Raw genomic sequence first — 22,225 nt, forward strand, 5'->3', positions numbered from 1 at the left:
GTTTGTGCCTTCGCTCTGCCATCTCCTTAGCAACTCGGAGCACACCAGCAGCACACAGCCACACAGCCCCCGGGAGCTGCTGCTCTATTTATAGGCAGGCGAGTCTGGATGAAAATTTCCAGAATGCTCTGGTAAGGCCTCTACAGGCACAAAAAACTTATGGGTCCTGCTAAAGGATCTGGCTTGGTGCTGTATCTCAAAGTCCTGCCCTTCGCAGGATGCTCAGCCTTTGCAGTGAAACACACTCACTCTGATACATAGCGAGCATTTGCTGTTTACATAGCTGCTAATTAACCTTTCAGGAATTATGTTCTCTGTAACCCAGGTTAGGAAGTGAAATGCAGGTGCAAAAACAACAGCCTGGGGTAATACCATGTTGTAACAGGCAAAGTCTCAAGGATGATGCCATGTCTATGATGTTTTGGTTTGTTTTTGTTTTGTTTTTTATTTCAGGGATATGGCTTAGTGAAATCTTAGAAAACAGGAGAGAAAAATATTTTTTCTGAGCTTTGTGGTTAGGTTTTTCTTTTTTTAATTATGCTTCTTCAGGCTGAATTCTACATCAAAACCAAGATTTAATCACTGGTTATATTGCTTACTCTTGTTCTGCGAAGGTTTATTGATTCAAGCATTTCCCTTAGTCATATGGCTGAGAAATTAAGTAAAGAATGTGCGGTGGTGCTAAGAACGACTCCCAAGTATTAAAGAAATAAATGATAATCCATTAAAATGGGTTGGTTGATGACCTTGAGTAGGATGCCTGTTTTCATGAACTTTTAATGTATACTGAGCTGAAACTGTGAGATGCCCATGAAGGAATTTAGTATTTATTGGGAGATAAATTTATTGGGAGTTCAGGTGAATCTGATGAGCTTTTTGAAGATCCTGAAGTTCCTGTATCTAGTTGTACGAAAACTTTGTACTTTTTTATCTGGGCAAAATCATAATTAAAGACTTCCATAGGTTAGTGAGTTTTTTTTCTTTTCTTTAATCCTTTGTGTCTGGACCTCATATACCAGCGTAGGAGAATTTTGTGTCCTGATCCTAGGGCGTCCCTCCCAGATTTCCCTCATAACCTGCATTCCCTGCAAATGACTGCTAATGGGAATAAGCTTGGTAGGAAATGTCACTCCACTTTTGAAATATTCTTTGATGTCTCAAAGTCATGACTGGAATTGTTCTCCTGGACACCATGGTGAGAAAATAATGCCTGTCTCATAGACTGGAGTAGCAAGGAAAGTCCAAAGCAGCATTTCACCTACTCCAATTGGTAGGAATATAGGAATTACATGCTTTTGTGTGTGCTTCTACATGCAAGGAGAACATGGTGAGGTGAAGGCATGCACTGTATAGGCAGGCTGATTGACAGCCCAGCTGGTGCAGATCAGTAATTGGAAATTCATTGCACATAAATCTTCTAGTACTTACCGTGAGACATGGGAAGAAGAATATCTGAGCTCTGAAGCAGTTAACTCTTTCAGGGCCATCTGTGAAGATGGCCCTGCTTTCAAAGTAGCAAGACTGTTCAAGTATTTCTCTTTAAATCCTTCATTTTTTTGTTGTAGCGAGAAGAGTGCTGGTGGAAGAAAAAGCCACCATTTGCTTCAGTTGATAGCATTTAGGTGAACAGCCTTAAATATTTAATATTTATTTCTTTTACAGTGCAGCTTCAGATTGTCATGGAAAATCATCTTTGTATTTGGTGGTGAACACATTTTTGCCTTTACAAAATGCATCTTGCGCATGTTGCCTGCCAATTTCATGTCTGATTTACCTGATTTGTGTCTCCACATTGGTGGGCTTATTGTATGTTTGTCCATGTGCCAGCAGACTCTGCAACTGTATTTTAAGAGGTCTGTTCATGTCTAAATATTTATATTCTTTTCCATGAGGCTGAGACTGACTGTATGTGCTAGCAACTTCATCCCTGCACCCCCCTTCTTCCCCCAGTCCAAGTGTGTGGTTTTGGTACGTTTCCTTCTCACTTGATTTCAACACTCCGGTGATTTCCACAATACAGTTTTGAATGTATAATTGGTTTCTGGTGACCACATTTTTTCTCATTTATTTTGGACTGCCTCTGTTCTGTTACACACATATTTGTCTCTTCATTAATGTCAATGTGAATTACAGATGAGAGGCTAAGTGTGGATGAATTAGTAACTACACGAAACGGAAGGCGGTATTTAACTTTCTGAATTATTTGTGTGGGCAGAGGACAGCTAATGAATACCTGAGGATCTGAACAAACAAGCAGTGCCAGCGTTCAGGGCTCTGCCACCAACGCAGAGTGGTGGGAAGGGTGGGGGACAGTGCAACCCTGCTGGGGTTTAAGGCCCACTCTTCTGGCAAGTGCTGTGGGTAGATGGAAGTGTTGGTTGTGGTTTTGGAGCCAAAAGTCGTGCTTGCCTCTAAGGGAACAGTTGTCTGTGTACAGTAAATAGAAGACTGAATAGTTTGCATCTCAGTCCATAATGTATTGAGACTTCTCTTGACCCTTTAAATGGTGTAAAACAGTCCAGAATGGTGTTTCTTGCTGTAAAAATACAGGGCTTGGATGAAAGCTTTCCTTCAGGATGGGCCATGTTCTCCGCTTCACTGCCTGTGGTAACACTTTATTCATTTATGTCAGGAGAAAACCTTTTGTCTTCAGCTGAACAACTACTGCTTTGCTTGCAGTGCCCTGCAGAAACATTACAAGAGGTTTCCTTGAAGGGAAGCACTTGGCTATTTTCTAAGCTCACTTTCAAAGTACTCTGAATTAATTATAAATGAGTAAAGCTGTCTGGCTCTTGATTACACAATTGCCTATCCTGGATTCCCTCTAATGAAATGTAAGCTGGCCCAATCGCAGTAAAACAGGAGGTGCTTTCTCTCCTGCCCTGTTTTATGATCTGAGCTATTCTCAGATCTACTGTTCCGATTCTTTTTAGGCTGCAATTTTGCCAGCCTTACATTTCCTCCCCTCTCTTCTTCCTACCTTATATTTTTATTAAGCTTTTCTTTTGGCTGCACTTATGCCCATATATGCCCTGTTATAATTTCCATTGAAAGTGGTTAACATGCATTGATACAGTGCCTTTTTGCACGGAACTAACGCAATGCATTTTATTTATTTAAAGGATTCTAAGTGCCTATAGTGTCTAAGTGTTTGACAAACACATAAAAATACACAGAAGTCAAGCACTTAGCTGCCCCAAGAGGATGGGTTTCCCTCTGTCTCTGCCAGGAACATCCATAAACCCTATTATTCATGTACCACATAGCTTAGTAACAATTAAACTGAAGTCTTTGCTTTCTATATGGTGAACCCTGACCTCTTGTCTCCATTGTTTGCCACAACTTGAACCTCACAGGATATGCTGAATTTTATCCCATTTCTCTTTTTCTGCCCTCATTTTTGTATAGTGCTGGATATTATGGGCTGCAGTTCTGATTTTGTCACATTTTCGCTCAGGTTACTACCTTCAGATGGGGTGGGAGATGGCTCGGTGCAAGTGACATGGATGTCTTTTGCTCTGACATTTTTATTCTGTGTAAAATATCAGAAGTTTAGGAGCTGTGAAGTCTAGGTTTGAACTCTAATACAGTGCATAAGCTACAGACCCCAACCTGAGCTTTGGAGTGGAGGTCATTGAGCCCTGGCACAAGTGAATCATGGCACACATGGTGGAGATGGTGCTGCTCTGTCTTCTGCCCATTGAGTCTCCTGTCATGGATGTCCAGCACTGCTCTTGACCTTTCTACTTGCTGAGGAAGGATGAGTTCAAAATGACTTAGGAAAGCAGCAACCAGGACAACATAAATTTATTCACCCCTGCTCCTCTCTCCTCTTCCTTGTGTTGGTCTAGGGAGTTGATGAGAGGCTATGAAAACAGATGAAGCTGCAAATTTTCTTCTCATGACAATACTGTAGAATCTAAGGAAAATGGATTCTTCTGGGCTTTGTTTTTTCGTCTTTGGTGGAGATAGCAAACCAAGAGTTTGGAGGTCCTCCTGAGGCTGGCTGAGGATTGCCTTGAAAAGCAGACTGTACCTGCTGAGTTCCCATCCTCCCTGCCTTTGGGATTGGAAGCCCATGTTAGTGAATGCCGTTTAGTCCCAGGATTACCAGAGGGCTGATACATATCTATTACTGTGCCAGACTTGGAGTCACATACGTTGAAACTAAGTTGAAAGGGGAGACCTGATCTTTTATTATTTCCTCTTTTTAGTGGCATGTTCCTCTCTTCTACCAATCCACCAAGGTTAGACCATCCAGTTGCCTTTTTCTAACAGAGTGCTGCATTTTCTCTTCTGCTCACTTCCAGCTCCCTTTTCCAGGACCTCTAGCCCTGAAGCTGCTTTTGTGGAGCATCCACAAGCTTCAGGACTCATTCCCACAGCTGGTGCTTGGGTTTGATAAAGGTATCAGCCCTGAGTTTTAACCTTCAGCAACCATAGCAACCAGCTTTGTATCCTTTGAAGAAGTAGTCCTGGGCACAAGTTACATTAAAGACCCATGCACTTCACTTCAGAAGACCTCCCCAAAATGGATGGAAATTGTGACTTGATGACATTTAGGAAATAGGGCATTATTTGTAGAACATTTGTTCTGAGAAAGACAGAAACTGTCAAAATTGTAAGACAATTACACTAATCCAACCCCTCCTAAGAATGGGCACATCAGCCTGGCCATGCTGGAAATCTGTTAGAAATAGATGGTCTTTCAGAGTGATTTCTCTATTTTCTCCTTCTTCCTCTCTAAATGGTAACTGAGACCTATATAGGCAAATCATAGAATATGAAGCATTTCTGGGGGGAAGGTGGGCAGGGGAAGAGGGGAAAGGAGTGGGGAAGAGCTTTGGTGAGAAAAATCATTACCAGACCAGTGGAAAACAAGGCATCAGAGGAGAAAATAGTATTTTTACCTACTAATCTGGAACTAACATACTTGAGCTACAGCTTGACCTTCGGGGATGCCCCTCAAATGGGAGGGTGAGCTCAGTAATCACCCCCTCCTGGTGTGCCTGAAGATCCCCTACAAGTTGTATCTTTCCAGAATCTTCCCAGAAGGAGACTCTTAGAGGAGAGTCCACATATAACAAGGAGTGGTTTTGACTACTCCGATGCAACGCATATTCTGAAAATACATTGATGAGGGTTTTGACTGCTTGACCACAGTGACGGGGTTGTGGTGGTGGGATGTGCCAAAACACTTCATGTTTTCTTGAGCTGGCTTGCAAAAGGTGCTTAGAAAAGTTGCTGCTAAAATAAAACTGGAGAAGGAGTAAAGGATGCAAGCTTGCAGTGAGCGGGAGACAGAAATCCTAGGCGTTTGCGATCTCTTGCCAAATTTATCCATCTCTTTTCCCACATTCTCTCTCCATTTCTGAGGAGTGACGCTTAGCAGTTAGTTTCTGTCTTCGAAGGTAATAGATGTGAGCATCTGTGATGTGGTATAGTTTTTCATTTGAACTGTTATTAGCATGTGTTGGAGATACATATTCAAGTGAAGTGACACTTGAAATATATTCCATGTTGTATGCCAATATCCTATAGAAAGGCCTGATGTATCGGTAACCAAAATTAGCAATAGAGCCATACCATCATATAATCTTCTCAGTGAAATCACAGACGGCTACATAGCAATTTTCTTAGGTATTTGTAATGCTCTTATGCATACTTATTCTCCCTTCCCCCTATGCCATGTAGTTGCTTCTTCAGTAGATTTTGGCTGGTATGCCCTAACCAACACTGCAAGCTCTTTTGGCTCTGTTAGGATGCATGTCTCTCTCTGCTTTTGAGCCAGTTCTGTCCCTAAGCTGCCAAGCCAGAGCGGTGGGGGAAGTTTTCCTTGCTGCAGAGAAGGAACCAAAGCCTGGTAACTCAGTCTATGCTGGGAGAAGTGGTTGGAGGTGTTTTATAGAAAAACTGCTTGAGAAGAGCTGTGTCCTGTGTTCATGCTCAGTGTGAGCCGGATCAGGGATAGGGGTGAGACATACCTCATGGAGCCCTAAATACCTGCTAGGATGGGCTGCATCAAGCTGGCAGCAGCAGCATCCCAGGCTGACCATGTACTCAGTGGGGCAGGCAGATGTCCCAGGAGCTGTACAGCACTACCTGTAGCTGCCTTGGGAACAACAACCAAGCACTTACAGCTAAGTAGTATGAATTTATTCCAATGCTATTTTAAATTTTAAATTTTTTATTCCAGTTCATTCTAGAAAGATCTCCTCCCTCCCCAGTAAATTACAGATCTTTCTAATGCTACGGTCAGAAGCATGAAAAGTGTCCCAGCTGCTTTAACCAGGCTTGCCTGAGTGGTTGTGTTTGCCATGAAGCCACAGTAACAGATGCTTTATCATGGTATGGTCTGTGGTCAGAGCCCCCTGGACCCTGATAAGATTTTTGTGGTCTGTGCTGATATTTGTAGCTTCACTGTTGCGAACAGCAATGCTGTTCAGTCTTGTTTAAAATTAATTTAGGTTTGCTTATCTGTGCTGCAGTCAGAGTTTGTGTGCAGTGTCATTCACCACCCTCCTCGTACAGAGCAAGAGACTCTCTGGTGGGAGTGGTAAGAAATAACTTTTGTTTTCTAAGTTTATGTTCTACTATACTTTGTAGCACCTTCCCCAGGAGGGTCTGTTTTGCAGACCCACTGAATAAGGACGTTAAAAATGTGAAAATTAGATCCAGTCAAAATTGTTTGTCACTTGGAATAAAGTGCCTTTAGAGAGTTTGTTAGGATCGTGAGGATGTAAACAAGACTTCCCAATTCCCAGTTCACCAAAGCGTGGTTGCTTTGGCATAGACTACAGCGAGCCCCTCACGCCTCTCTGGGATGTCTGAACACCTTCTGAAGAGCTGGGGAATGGAAGGGGATGCAGTGGGCGCTGCAGCTCCATTTGGGATTTTTGGACCTCCGTGGTGGATGCCGTCAGGGAGGTAATCACCGAGCCCCACAGAGTGGCAGCTGCACATTACTGAAACCCAATTTTCAAATAGGAAATTGGCCTTTTATCTTTGGTACTTGCTACATAATGGTGCAGAGCATTAGTCAGCTGAACCTCACCATGGTTTACTGCCTGGTTGTAAATTGTAATTGGCTGGCTAACCTTCTCTGATGTTAAGTGCCTTAAAAGGTTGTTTTTCCTTTATTTTAGTTTAGGTTTAGTTTCTGGCTTTATGTGTTCTTTGTTTATTCTGATACTAAAATGTAATTAGAAATTAAAAAGAACAAAGCAAACCTCCAACCCTACTGGTGTACATTAACATGAATCATCATCTCTTGAAAGTGTGTTTAATGCAGAGCTCTGCAACCTGATATACATCCCCTTCATTTGGTAAATATTTAAAATATCTGCAGACATTTTTTCACATTCTTGAGCAAAGACCACATCACCACGTGTTCAGCCTTGTTTCTGTTTTTGAGTATTGATTTTATGAAGCTGAGGTGTGTTAAATGTTAAATGTTTTCTCTACTTTTGTAATTTCTAGTATCTGTTGTACTTTATGAAAACAGATATAAAGAGAGAAAAGCCTACCAATTTATTTCCCTTTTAATAATCAAAATGAGTATATTTGAAAGAAACTGTAAGCAACTTTAAATAGTGCCAAAGGCTGTAGTCTTTGAGAACAGTTGAATTGGGAGGCTTATATAATGATGAACAGAGTTGATGATGCCTGTAATAAAGTGGATTAGCTGTTAGAAATTCTGTTACACCATTTAGCTTTACATAGCTAATCTTCCATGTTTGTGATTTCGGTCATACGTTCTTGGGGGTACCCAGATAGGTTATGGTTCTCCAAAGAGAGTTATAAATCCTGCCACTTCCCAATATAGTTTCCTAAGGAGAAAAGAGAGAAATTTTCATAGCTTTTCCTCTGGGTCACATAGCACTGCCCCCTTAGCAATCACTAGTTCCTGCCCTCAGGTAGTAATACTGACTTCTTTCTCTTTTGGTAGCAACTCTTTTTCTTTGATGCATCTTTCCATCTTGGGCTTCGGCTAGGTATTCCTTACAGCTTACATGGAGTTGCCTTTCATGTGAGTAAAGCAGATTCTGAGAACAGTGCTTCTTCCTCCTAATTATTTTAGGCTAAATATGTCCTGTTCTGTGGATTCTGTTTGTGGGATTATCAGGGTCCCGTGTCTGGTGGTGGCGGCCTGTGTGTTGGGTGATGCTGATCTCCCTGCACTGTCCCTGTCAGGTGGGGTGTGCAGAAGCTGTCCAGGGAGAAGGAGGCCTCCAGGCAGAACAGGCAGCTCACCAGGACGTCTGTGCATGGCAGACTCTTTCTAGGAGTCTCTTGCCCGGGTCAGGACTGCGGCACATCCGTCTTTCCCTGCCTCCAGCAACAGAAGGGCTTGTTTTGTTGGCAGCCAGGGACCGGGACCTTCACTGTGGCATTCAAGATTTTTTACTTTAAGAGGACATTGACCAATAACTGGGTCTGATCCTGGAATACTTGCTTATTTTGAGAAATGTTTTCTATCCCTTTTTCTTCACACATATGAAGTGTCCTTTCACTGAACTCCCCACTGACTTGAAGTGTCCTACCAAACAGGGACTGTAATTGTAATTGTTGAACAATCTTTAAATTATTTTCTAGTAAAATAGTGCGAATTTTTATTTGGAATAAAACTTGAGAGTGAATACACATGCAGAATTTTAAGGAGCAGAGATGCTCCTCAAATACCATTAATAGTGCTTTGATTCAAACTTGAGTAGTCTAGAATGGTGCTGGTATTTTTTTAAGGAACAAAGCTTGACTTTAAAAATATGTCAAATTCAGTTGATTGTGCTTGAAACAAGAACAGTCTTCACAAGTAAAGGACTTGAAAAGCCTGGAATCAGTTTCCTGCTATTCTCCAACACATTTTGCATCTCCTTGGGGAGGCAATTTAGGCTTTCAGTCATCAAATCATCATCTCCAAAATGGGGATAATAAAGACATTCCCAGTGCCTGGGAGTGTTGAGATGACAGACAAACTGAAGGATCATTTGTAGGTTCCAAGAGCACTTATGTGCCCCTTTGTGGCTGTAAACCTCAACCTTTCCCAAAATGCAGCCACCCACTGGCCCCCAGTATAGATTCAGTGCATTATATCCTTATTAAAGTGTTCTTCTGTTTAAAAAAATTTGATTGCCAGGGTGACTGTATGTATGTGTTCATTCACTCTGATGTTGTCCCAAAGCAATTGCCAAGTGATTTGATCCCCTTGCCCAGAGAAGCGTTGTGTGCAAGGTTTAGGCCACTTTCAGGGACATTGTAGCCAATTAGCATTGCCCCCTAATTTAGGTTAGAGGACTGAAAGAGAAATGTGATTTTGCTGGCTCTGGACTATCAGGTTGGTATTACCAGTGATCTCTCTATCTCATTTCAAATCCAGTTTGCCATGCTGTGGTGCTGGATCAGTAACAACTGGGAAGCATGATGAGCTACATAAAATCCCGTCATTTCCAGTGAAGGTTTTTTATTTTCCTCTCTTTGAAATTGGACCCAGTGTTGTCCTGCTTAGCGCTGTGTTAATCAGGGGTACTTCTTCCCTCTCCCTTTTTGCTCAAGAAAACCATGTCAGCTAAAAGATACTTGTGCAGTATCTTTAGCACAAATACAGGTGCAAGTACCTGAGCCTGGAATTACTGTAGCTCAAGAAACGTGCCTTCATGTCTATAAGCAGTGTAGCTGCACTCTTTTGGATCTTCCCACGTAAATAAACCTTTGGTTTGTGATATCCCTTGGGATAGTTGACCACTGCTTGGGATTTAGGCATGCCCCACATTTATGTAACTGTGAAGGATGTTACTTGGCATCGTAAAGAATTTGTGACAAATGCTGTGATATTTGGATCTACTGCTTGTAGTCACTAACAGAAATTTGTCCTGCTGCTGGGTTTTTTTCCCCTCTGTTAGCTAGAGGGAGAATCATAACCTTAACATTATTTAATTGGAGGCCTTTTGAGTTAATTAATTTAACTCTTCACTGCCTTTGATCTCATGGTTTTATGAGTATTTTTAATTGATCTTATTTGTATGGAAATGTAATCTAACATTAATTTAACAGAATGGATTCAAATCAGTGGTCAACCCAGCTGCTCAATCAAGGATATTGCTCAGTGCTATTTATTGGGTTTAATTTGAAGATCATGGCCACCTCAGAAACAAAAAAGGAAAAGCAGCTACTGGTGCTGAGATCCTGTAATTGTAGTCAGTTTCACTGATGGATACTGTTAGCGTGGAATTGTACTGGCCACAGCAAATAAATATGGCTTTCTTTTCTTTCCACTGAGTTCTACAAATTCATATAGAACTATGGAAAGGGAAAGGGGAGCACTTAACCTGTGAATTTCAGTCCAGTTGGATTTAAGCAAACCACCCATTTACTCTTAGATTAATGGCTTTGCAGGCAGACTCCATCAGTTGTGGACTGTATTGTATTAATTTGCAACTGCAAGAGTTAATGCTGGTAATTGCTTTTCCTCTATAGAGAGAGCCTGGAGTAGATTGTTTTTACATGGCAATCGGTGATTGATAGATCAGGGAAAACAGGACCAAAGAAGGTTACTGCCTCCCAACAACTTCCCCCTTCAAATTAAAATAATTTGCAATTTGTAGGATGCCTTGTCACACGTGCTTCAGGAATGAAGCAGTAAACACACTAGGCTGCATTCCCTTAAAGCAGTGAACCTCTTACTGCCTTTCTTTCACCAAACCAAACAAGTCATGTTGTTGGGAGTCCATTGAAAACAAGTGTGCTGGTGAAACAGTCCCCAGACCCCTTCAGCAAACTTCCTGTACAGTCAGGCAGCGGACCTGATGAAAGAGCCTGTTTGTGAACCTTTGGATTCCTTCCATTGATTTGTAAATCCACTTTATTAAAGTACTGCCGAAGCTCGTGAAATGAGCAGCCGAGGGCTCCCATCAAGTTCCTAACAAATATCTGATGCAGCTTGGATCACTGGTACTGGCACATGCTTTTGAAATTGTTTTTTTCTGCTGCGTTGGATTGTTTCGAGACTGGGGGAGTAGAGACGTAGGAGAAAAAATGCAGTCTCCATCAGGCACACATTACATGGCTGCTTTATTTTTCAGTGCTGCTAAAACTCCTCTTATTTAATATCGATCATACCAAGGAGCCAGCAAAGTACAGTGTTAATTGGGTCCACTGGAATTCTTGTCCCCTGGGAGAGAGAGCTTCCTAGGCAGGGTGGGCGGAGGGAGGGAGGGAGAGAAGGAGGGAGGCAGGCAGGGAGGAGGGGACCCACTGTGCGCAGCATAAAATGTAAGTGCACTAGACATCAAGGCTTCTGCTTGCATCGCTGGGAAGCAGTCGCGGCGGTTCCCACCCGCCCCCCTTTCAGAAATTAGCCAACTATTTTTTTTTTTCTTTTTCTTTTTTTTTTTAAAGTCTGGTAGTTCCTCGTGAATTAACAGCTCCTTTCTTTTCTTTTTCTTTCCTTTTTCTTTTTTTCCCCCCCAATCTGCGGAGGGCTTTTTTTTTTTGTTATTATTTGAATTGTTTTCCTCTCCTTTCTGCAAAGCTGCAAAAGCTCTGCTTTGAAAACTGCTGCCCCAGAGTGCAGTTGCTTAGCTGTCCTGTCAGCATTGTTCTAATGCTCATTCCATATGTATGTCACATAGGAGCAGTACCCTCCTCCTCTCCCTTCCCCCCATCCATGCATTTGATTTTTTTCCCCTAAAGACCGAATTTTTTTTTTATTTTTCCAAAGGAGCTTGCTAACAGGGAAATTCAAACTGCATGTTTCTGTGTTCCTGTGCTGTGGTTGCTTACATAGCCAAGACCACATTTCTCTTAGAAAAAGTGTTTGCTCTGTTTCTCCTTTTCCCTACTCCCTCTTTTTCTTCCCTACAAGCACAAAGGCTTTAAAAACTAAGATCTATAGTTCCTTTTGCTTTTTTTTTTTGCGTTACCGTGACAGCATGTATCTCTGTTGCTGAAGAATGAAGCAGGCAGGCTGGAGGTTTTTTATGTTCAGTGCTTTTGGGACCACTAAAAAGAAGTCCGCAGAGAAATACGTACAGCAGCTGTGCCAACTGAGTTTCTCATGACTGTTATCTGTCACTTATTCTGACTAAAAGGTAAGGGGTTCTTTAGTATTTTTGTTAAAGTCTTTGTGCATTGTTTGTGTGGTGTCATTTGACATGTGCAGCTCCCTGGCTCAGGAGGGAGGTGGGTTGTGAAGATTTTTGTGTTAAGGTATTATAGGTCACCCAAGCAAAGCTCTTTGCATCCAGAGGAGAAAAAAAGATCTTGTTTCTTGGAATAGTTTCCCTTTTCATCTCAAATGGTTCCTCCAGCTCAGCTCGCTACTGATTGAGACATAAAGCTGGGGCATTATCGCTGCTACTTATCTTTCCTGGTGCTCTTTCTCTACCTAGGGAGCACACGCACCCAGTTGGTGTGTGCGTGCGCAGATGTGGGGCAAGGCATAGCCCCGGTGCATGGCAAACACTTGGCAACATGCACATTCTCCTCTCTTACTGTAACTAAATGTCTTCAAGCACCCTTCACAAGGTAAGAATGCCTTAGTTCAGCACACTGCAGCTTATGCCTGTTTAAAATTATTACTTGGATTACAGTGCATACTGTGGAAAGTTATTAGTTTCCACAGAGACCAGTTTAATTGGGGGGTATGTGTGCAGCGGTTCTGTTTTGTGCTTTCCATACGCTGCTTGTGGGGGAGTATGAAATGTTATTTTCTTCTTAATTCTTGGGAAGGGTGAAGTTTACACTGTCAGGCATAGCAAATGAAGTTATAGCTGAAATCGATTAAAGCTGTGAGGAAGCATAGCCTTACAAGGCTCTTCAACTTAGCCTGGGAGTCAGAAGATAGTTTAAAATATTTTTTTGCTCTGCTTTGTAATATGCAGAACTGTAAGCAGGAAGGCATCTTCACCAAGCAGAATTAGCAGTGAATGATGCCTGGACTGGATCATTATGTCATTTATGTGTTAGAAACCTGTTTAATCCACAACCTTGGTGCGCGCTGCTTTTTTGTGCATGTGTGGTGGATACATCTTTCAACAGCCTCTTAGTTCAAGAGGGCATTGTTTTATAAAATGTGTTAATGTGTTTCTGCTTTGCAGGCAGGCAGAAGTGCTCTCTGTAACTGTCCCCTTAGCTGTGACACAGCCTGTTATTTGGCATTTTGGAAGGGGCTGATTGGAGGGCTTGCTTTGCTTTCTCTAACTGTGTTATTTGTGTTCTTACTTTTTAGCTGTTAGTTCTCTGCATGGAAAATGCATCTTAAGGGTGCTCATTTCTCATGCTTTGCAATCATAAGTGGCTGAGACAGTTGAGCAACCTGATTTAGTGGTGTCGCTTTGCCAGAAATGTTGCATTGCTTATTTGAATAACCAGGAATGCCACCAAATATGTAATTACTTTAAAAACAGACTAAAAATACAAAGTGTGAAGGAAGAGAGAAAATTCCTGTCTGCAGGAATTAATTTCTTTCTTTACTGTAGCTGTTTATAATGTTATTTCAAAATCAGATATTTCCTAACACATGCTCTGTGGCTCCTATTTTCCCATTATTGTTGCTTTATATCAGCACTGAGAAAACAGTCATTTAGATAACAGGTTTTCATTGACATCCTTTTTATAATATAGAAAGCAGTATAAGAAGCAGTAATAAGTTAAATTGGCATCTGCTAATTATGCTGAATACAGATTGCGAGCTCTTCAAGTCGTCCCTTGCCTTAATGCTGTTAGCATATTTTAGCACTGGCAACCAAAGGAAAGAAACTGGAATGTTCTTGCTTGGGGTTTTTTTAGGGGGGGAAAAAAAAAAAAAGCTATGGCTTGTGAAGAAGTGTGAAGTTTTGGGGGTTTTTAATGTTTCTCTGCTGGTTGTGAACAGAACATCATACAGAGTTTGGTAGCACTTGGTAGAATTGTGATCACTGAGAACCTGACCTGCTTGGTGATCGCTAGAATTAAATTTGACCCTTGGAGACAAAACCATTGTTGTCTGATAGGACAGGAAAAGTTTGAGAGTTTTGTTGTCACCAAATACGTTATTATTTTGGATGTCTAAGAGAGATAATTAAAAATATAACTCTTCTGAACTTAGTTGTAGTTCTTCATACTATTATATGGCAATTTCACTCACCTCATCTCAAAACTGAAAGTCTTCCGTGGAAGCAGGAGAGCTGTGCTTCTGCCCAGATGTGCGCAGTCCTGCCCTGCGCGTTCTCCCTGTGCAGCAGTACTGCTGTCCGGCCGTGGCACGGAGCCCAGGAGCAGGAGCCCGGGCTGCGGCGGCCGTGCCAGGGCAGGAGGGCACCCGCTCCGTGCAGCCCGTGGCGCTGGCGGCGGGACCCGGAGCGGCGGCGGGTCAGCCACTAGAGGGGAGGCGAGAGCCGCTGATCCCGGTGCCTGGCACCGCCGGCGGAACACCGGGAGCCGGCGGTCCGCGGCTGGGTTTGCACCGAGCGTGGGCACAGCTGGCCTAGCCTGACTCCCCTGCGTGCCGGGAGCACCCAGCGGGGCTCGCTGGGGCGTAGTGTGGGCTGGTACCGGTGCTCTTCTCAAGGAGCATCCCGCTGCTGTGGTGGGTGGTGTCCTGAGACAGGTTTAGACAGAGCGGAAACGTGCCCACGCTTCGTCTGTGCTGGAGTTTCTGCCTGTGGACCTGCCCCTGCCTCTGTGCACAACCTCCCTCTTGCCTGGCTCCAGCCTGGGGGAGACTGTGGGGAGATCTCATCGTGGTCTTCAGCATCCTTATGAGAGGAAGAGATGGGGCAGGTGCTGATCTCTTCTCTCTGGTGCCCAGTGGCAGGACACAAGGGAATGGCCTGAAGCTGTGTCAGGGGAGATTTAGGTTGGATATCAGAAAAAGGTTCTTCACCCAGAGGGTGTCTGGGCACTGGAACAAGCTCCCCAGGGAAGTGCTCACAGCACCACCCTGACAGAGTTCAAGCATTTGGGCAGCACCCTCAGGCACATGGTTGGATTCTTGGGGGGCTATCTTGTGCAGGGCCAGGAGCTGGACTTCAGTGATTCCTGTGGGTCCCTTCCAACTCATGATATCCTATGATTTTTACCAGTAGGGAAGATTTGGCACATAGATTTACCGTAAGTTGTTTCATCCTTCTGTAGAGAAGTTATCCTGAACTTAAAGGATTGCTCTGTCTGGTGGGGATGGGCAAAGTGGGAAGTGTCCTGTGTGGAGAGGTGCAGGGCTGAGTGGAGATAGGAGAGCTCCCAACCAGTGAGTTCTGCAGGTCAAGGTGAGTTTGCCTAGCGATGGATGGGCAGTGCAGGAACTGCATATTTTGGATGTTGGTGTGTTATGGCAGTGCTGTAACTCTTGTCTTCATATGAGCCTAATTTTGCTAGAAGTGGTGTCAGAGTCTTTTTAATAAGACATTATGATTTTGGCTTCAGTTTTGGGTTTTCTTACTCTCTTATGTGCATGTGTAAAATGCAAAGCATATTTAATGAGTGAATACTTCAAATGCTTCCAAATTAATTAAAAACAGTTCCACATCTGGAATAAATCCAGTACCTTTCATGGATGTCTTCACGGTTTTTCCCTCTTGTGAGAAGCCTTGTGAATATTCCTGTGTGGATGCTTGTGAAAACTGGAGTAGCAGAATCCAGCCTTATTTTACAAAGGAGAGAGATCTGAAACCCACAGAGATCAATAGAATCTTGGCCTTTATTCCAGCAGACTTTGGATAGGGCCTAATGATATTATATGATTATATGATAGGCCTGTGCATAGTCAGGTTTTTTCAGGGTACCTTGTCTTGAAGGTAACAGCAAATCTTAATTAAAATTTGTTGTTTGTTGTGGTTCAGCTGCTGTTTAAATTCACACAGATTTCAGAGGGGCTTGAATTAGGCACCACAAACAAAAAAAAAAAGTGTTTTTATAATGAGGTTTTTTTTTTCTTCTGCCTTCTCTGTCCCCAGAAGTAAATAAAATGATCAGATTTTTCTCTGTGGGAATGTTGTGATTTAAACTGACACAACCAAGTGACCTAAAGATAGGCTTATTGCATAGATAAAAAATGCAGGGTTGGGTTGTTTGAACTGCATTAGCATCAGAATAAGAAATGGCAGAGAAAGTTGGCTGAGGTGCCCATGAAGAACTGGGGAGGGTTGTTCTTTGGAAAGCTTCTGAGCTGGGAATTCTTTTCTGAGCCATAAATAAATAAATCTGTGTCCTGAACAGTTAATGAATACAGGAGTCTGGGCAACTTTAAGCTGTTTGGGATATTTAAGAAACCCACATGGTGCTTTTGTTAGTATTTCTGATTTCCATTTTTCCCCCTAATATTTCCTTTTTAAGCTTTTGTTGTTTTTTTTTTTTTTTTTTAACTTGGTTTAGTTATGCTGAAAGATGCTGTTGATAATGTTTTTGCCAGCACTTTTTTGTAACTCCCACAGCAGTTTTGTTATGTGTTGCACCAAAATGCTGCCCCTGAAATTTCTGATCCTCAAGCTACAGATGGGGATTGCCGAGAGTTTAGTGCTTTGAGTACTTTGTCTTTGGAGTTGTCCTCTGGCTGCTTGTGCGTGATCCTCTGGGGATGCCAAGAAAATTATCTTGCAGGGATCATACTGTGATTGCATATACAGCTTTTCCAGGGGAACTCAGTGTGTTTTGCAGACCAAAACGAGTTAAACCTCATGACATTCATGGCAGACAGATAAGCATAAACCACAATAAATAAACTGAAACAGGAAGAGGTGGAGAGCTCAAGTTTCCCATGGTAGCGAACAGTGACATTCCCATTGAACCAAGCTGTAGGTGCCATGTACCTCTGAAAATGAGGGTGCTGTTGACTTGGCTGGGAGAGCTACCCTTTTGGCACTGGATTTTGTGGGGGTAGTTCATATTTGCAGTTTTGCATCCAGCACCTGCCTATTAGAGATTGAATTTGTTCAAATCTCCTCAGCATTTCCTTGCTGCTGAGTTCATGGTGAGTCTGCGTAAGCAGTATTATGTTGGGAAGTTGCTGAAATGTCCTCATGCCCTTCCAGACTGGAATTTTCTGAATTAACCAGCCTTGATTGGATTTTTGCATTAAGTAGAACAGGCCTGAGAAAGGTGCACCAGCTCTCACAACACTAACAGGTTGTGACCGTTGCTGGGTTCTGACTTCATTGTGTTTCATATAGTGTTTCTAGTTATTCCATCTTTGATGTGCCTTTTGAGAAAGGTTTGATACTCTTTACATTACTGCTGTCATGGCTGTTGGTCATAGGCAAAATAAAAACCCGATGCTACTGAAGTGGATGAGCTGACCATTCAGTAAAATGGAGCAGAAATGAGAAATTTCACTCACTTAACTGCTCTGAGTGCACAACTGCTTAAAGTACAAGGGTACAAGGCAATGCCTTTTAGAAGATAAAGGGTTTAGCTAGTCTGTAATCAGATAATTATGGTGCTGTAAGCCAGATTTGTAGGTATACTGATACAGTGCAGAAATTCCCATTAGGGCATGCTGTACAACTGGGATATACTGACAAAGAGAGAAAAGGAGTAGTGAGAGAAAGCTATGGCCTGAACTTGTACAGCCTTTTTAGAAAGCATTTTAACCATAGGAGCCAGTTAAAAAGGTTAATTGGGCAAGATCTTTATTGTGGTATGTGAAAGTGAGCTTTGGAGCTCGAGAAGAGAAAGCAGCAGACAAAGCAGTGAGGTATTCCAGGAGATGACGCTGTTCATGGTGGAAAAATGAGGATCATCCCTACACAATCTAGAAGAGGGGAAGTGTAAAAAAAAGTAACAGAATATACTGAAAATGTGAAAGTTCTTCAAACGATACAAGACCGACCTCCCCCTCGCCCCAAAGCAGTGTGGGTGGAAAGAGCAGGGCAGACAAGTTGCCTTTGGATCTTACAGAGATGACAAGGGTTACACCGGGGAAGGAGTAAAGTTTGTTAAAACTGAAGAGACAAGGCACAAAAGAGGAGGGAGCACGAAGGTGCTGGAACCTCTTTTACCAAATCAGCATCCCTGAAAGCATCCAGGATAGTGACAGAGTTCTGTTACTGTGTGTGTTGTTGGTCAGTCATGGAAAAGAATGAGCCAAAAAGGAATGTAAAGGTCGCACAGAAAGACTGCAGGGGCATCTGGAGAAGCAAGGATGTTGAGGTATGTGCTCCTATAAACTGTCAGACGTACTGGAAGGGAGGAATACCAAAGTTCATCCTCAGCGTGACAGAGTGGTTGAACCCACTGGAACTGCTTTATATTCAGTGGTCCTTGGGGGGGAATAAGCTGCCACAGAAATCAGGAGAATAAATGAATGCTTGCTGAAATTGAGCCCAAAACCCAGGGGTTTGGCATGATGCTCTGAGTGCTAACACCAAAAAGCAGGAGTTAATTTTGCATTGGCTTCCTTACTGTAGCCTGCCTTCCTAGGAAACATCCCAGAGCATGAGCTGTTGGTATTGGAGAATGAGTGTTCATTTTTGAGTTAACTTTAATAATCTGGGCTTGAATTGATATGTGGTAGTGCTTGGTGCTAATGAAGTGGCTTTCAGACCAATGGGCTTCAGAGAAGAGCACAGTTTCAGTATTTCTCCTATTGCACATTTCAGTTTGCTGAGAACTTGGAGCAAAGGACAGCATCTCTGCCTCATTTGTTGCTGGTTATGCAGTTTAATTAGTGTCCATCATTACTGAACAGCTCCCATGGAGGTGAATACGGGCTTAGAGAAATCTTCAGCTCTGCAGAGGAACTCTGTAACTAGATGCTAAGAAGGGGCTGTTCATACATGGGAAACAAAAGGGCCCTTTATGTAAAAGTAGCTTGTTAGCTTTTTGTTTTTAAGCTGTAGCATGTCTAAGCAATCAGGGTGTCACACACTAATAAACTGGCCAGTCCCTCTGGAATAGACATTTTTGGTGGTGATTTAGAAGGTGCATTTATACAGCAGTCTCCAACTTCATTACTACGCTGTTTCCTTGGATACTGAACATTTTGCATATAATTATGAGAGGGACGTTAACGTGTCGTGGTTCTAATGGTTTTAATAAAAGTTTTTCATATTACTTGGTTAGTGAGTCTCTTTTTCCTTTAATATTCTATATCAAAGAGCAAGAACAAAAGGAAGTGATTCTTGTCAGCTAATTCACACAAATTCTTTTGAGCCAAGAACTGGTTTTATTTCTTAAAGTGTGGAAATCCTGAGTGCCATTTCTGGAGTTATGTTGCTGAATGAGTTGTAAATAGGGGTTAGAGTGCTACTATTCATTGTAACATGAAATTCACACTGTTTGGGAACAATTTTACAATAGTAAAGAAAAAGCTGTTTAAATGCTGGGCAGTAAACAAAATTTGTTATGGGTGTGAAAGCATTTAAATACTTCATGTGTCTATTTAAGGCTTGGGTATTTTGATAGTGTTCAGTATGTTTCTCGAAGGTACTTTCTGCTCTTTACACACCATCTTGGTTGCCTCAACTCCGGCTGTTGTTTAACAAACAGTTTGAGCTGCCATGGACATGGAAAGGATCTCTCCTGCCTGCCCCAGGCACCCGTTCCCGTCTCCCTCCCTCCCTTTTGTTCACAGGCATATTTGCAATAGGGCAGCTCAATACCCACTGAGAACAAAATTAACAGAAAGCAAATAAACAAAACCCAAACCAACAATAACGACAACAAAAACAATGCCATACTGTGGATACACACACAAACTACAAAAAATAAAAACACAAGAAAAACCCAACAGGAAAAAGCTGGGGGATTGAGTCTAGAACAGCTGCTTTGGTGGCCACGGTGGCTTATCCTGCTGTAAAGTGATCACCAAGCTGTGGCATGAAAGGATTATGTCTGAATATAATTAGGTTTAGTTGTGCAGTGTGTCTGCAACTCTTGCAAAGAAGTTGGTAGGAGCCTCAGGCTGTGGTGCCCAGGCTCACACGGTGATGCACTGTCTGTCGTGGCCCTTCACTGATCCTGCACATGAGCATGAAGCTCTGTGTGTGTCACCTCCATGGCTTTCAGCGCATCTGATTGTTCCACTGACTGCAGAGGATGCTTTCATATGCACTTGAGGAATGTCTGCTTGGGAGCAATATTTTTGCATGTCAAAAAAAGAATTAATGCTTTCATGTTCTTTGAGACCTCGTTGGAATATCCTCGTTGGGATATCCCTTAGATATACAGCAACAAGGATTTAAACTCTGAAATGTCTGTAACTGTCACAGGCTGTGTAATTACATGAGGTATGAGGGCAGCTGGGCGTGATGAAATGGGTTGTACGTGTGTGTGTACACCCTCACTCAAACTACAAGTGTGCTCACTTACTGCAAGCTGGTTTCAAGTTCAAAACGTCGTGCATTTTTTAGTGTTAAAAGAACTACTTTATATTCCCACTGATGCTTTTTCTTCAGAGAAACAATATATTGTGTAGTTCATTTAATAAAATAAAAGCTTTTTTCCAAAAGCCAGAGAATACAGAATTTAATAAAGTGGCATTTGAAGATAAATTCTAGGGATGCATATGAGAAGGCTCTTTTACAGTACACTCAGTTTTATTGAAGTCCTCACAGCAGCCTTCATATGCCAAAAGTTATTGGCAGTCTTTTCCTATCGAAGTGGTATAGAACTGTATTATATACACAGATATTTTGTCCTTACCCATAATAATTTCACAAGCAAGGCATGCTGCTTTTTTCCCCCTTCTGTGTGGATTTGTAGGTATTCTATACCTACATTGCTATTCTATATCTCTTTTACCCCCTTCCCCGCCTCCCATATACTTTTATCTTAAAACACAGAGGAAACAGGTTAAGTTACTTCCAATGATTTTGATCTTTGACCTGATGCTCTCTGAAACAGCTTCTTTTGGTTTTTTACCTTTCTGGAGATTTGCAGGGGTCAGGTTGAAATGGCAGCTGCCTTTCAGTCAGTGCGTGGTGAAGCCCGAGGAAGAGCTATTTGCAAGTAATGCCTTGTTATATGGAACTTCATTTTAAACGGAGGTTTCAAATTCAGGAGCAGTGAGCCTCACTGGGCATGAGTTAAGTGTTGTTACTTAGGCTGGAGTCCTTTTTATTTCAGCTGAGCAGCTTTCTCCTTCTCTTGTCAGAAGAAAAATGGTAAGAAAATGGTGAACATGTGGCCTGAGCTTGCTTCTGTGGGATGCTCCAAGAGGGAGTATCCATGTACCTTTGCCTACTGCATCTCCTGGAAGCTGCACACCATCATGGCACCCTTGGGATGAGGCAGAAATGATGGAGCAGCCTGGGTTTTGAGGGAACAGGTGGGGATGGTATGGTGTTGCCAGCACTGAGTCCTCCCCTCCTGGTGCACAAACAGAAGGTGTAGAGCCAGTGACTGACATAACCACATCTTATCTCTCCCCACAAGTGACTGTCTGTGTTTTGGGAACATGGATCAGCAGCTTGGGGACGTGTGACCTGCCCCATTTATTGGCAAGCACTAGGTTGAATGTTCAGCATGTGATGTGAGGTGGCCACTTGACTACCAACTCCTCTGCTTGTCAAAGTGTCTACGGGATGGGGTGGCTCTATTCAGAAGATTTATCTGCGGGGACTTGGTGTGGCACCACTACAGTGTGGGCTCCCAAGAGGCAGGGAGCAGTCAGACCAAGGAGTCTGACGGCAGACTGACGTACGGGAGGCAGACATGATGAATGCAGTGTTAGGGGGACCTTGCCTTGCATGGTTAGAGGATTTACTCCAGCCAGTGTTTGGTGTGCATGCCCAGGATTTGGGAGCGCAGGCTTTGCAACTTGGCCTTTGGCTGCAGGTGATCCTGACTCCAGAACAAATAGAAAAGGGTGAGGCATTGAGATGTGGCCATTCTTCCTAGTGGCTGCCATTGTCAACAACATAATGGAGTCATAACACTGTTGATAATGTTGTCAGTGTTACTAATATACCCCTGTTGTTCTTATTACCCCTGCCTTACTGGTCTCCATTTCATGATCAGTGTCCACTTAACTTTCCAAGATCTACATGTGATTTTGAAGACCAAACTCAAACTGCTGACCTGTGATGAGTTTTGAATGGTAGCCACTGCAGTGGTGGTGAGAAAACTGAATGACCCGGTGTTCTGGAAATTTAGGCCAAAAATGCTGGCGAGTATTGCTTTGTAGGGAAACCTTCCTGCCCTAGATTTTGCAGGTACCAAGGGCAGCATAGCGAGGCAGTGAGAGCTGGAGTATGTGGGAGGGGTCTCCTGTGTAACCTGAGGCATGGGGCTTGAGCTGCTGTGCCTGTTTCCT

The 22,225-nt window shown here is 42.8% G+C and overlaps 1 protein-coding gene across 12 annotated transcripts in view; it reads left to right on the forward strand.

The window, feature by feature from the left end:
- FAT3 (FAT atypical cadherin 3) overlaps positions 1–22,225 on the forward strand; it is a 407,855-nt gene that overhangs the window by 62,179 nt on the left and 323,451 nt on the right. For 8 of the 12 annotated variants that reach the window (XM_048294522.1, XM_048294527.1, XM_048294529.1 and 5 more), the window contains exon 1: positions 11,487–12,086. The exons of 1 other annotated variant lie outside the window; for it this stretch is intronic. The gene's annotated coding sequence lies outside the window, so the exon portion shown is untranslated. Of the gene's footprint in view, positions 1–11,242; positions 11,269–11,477; positions 12,087–12,433; positions 12,523–22,225 lie in introns of those variants that run through there. 3 more of the 12 variants (XM_048294523.1, XM_048294534.1, XM_048294525.1) reach the window with 3 other exon arrangements.

This window comes from Corvus hawaiiensis, chromosome 2 (genome assembly GCF_020740725.1).
Source record: "Corvus hawaiiensis isolate bCorHaw1 chromosome 2, bCorHaw1.pri.cur, whole genome shotgun sequence".
In the NCBI taxonomy this organism is placed as follows: Eukaryota; Metazoa; Chordata; class Aves; order Passeriformes; family Corvidae; genus Corvus; species Corvus hawaiiensis.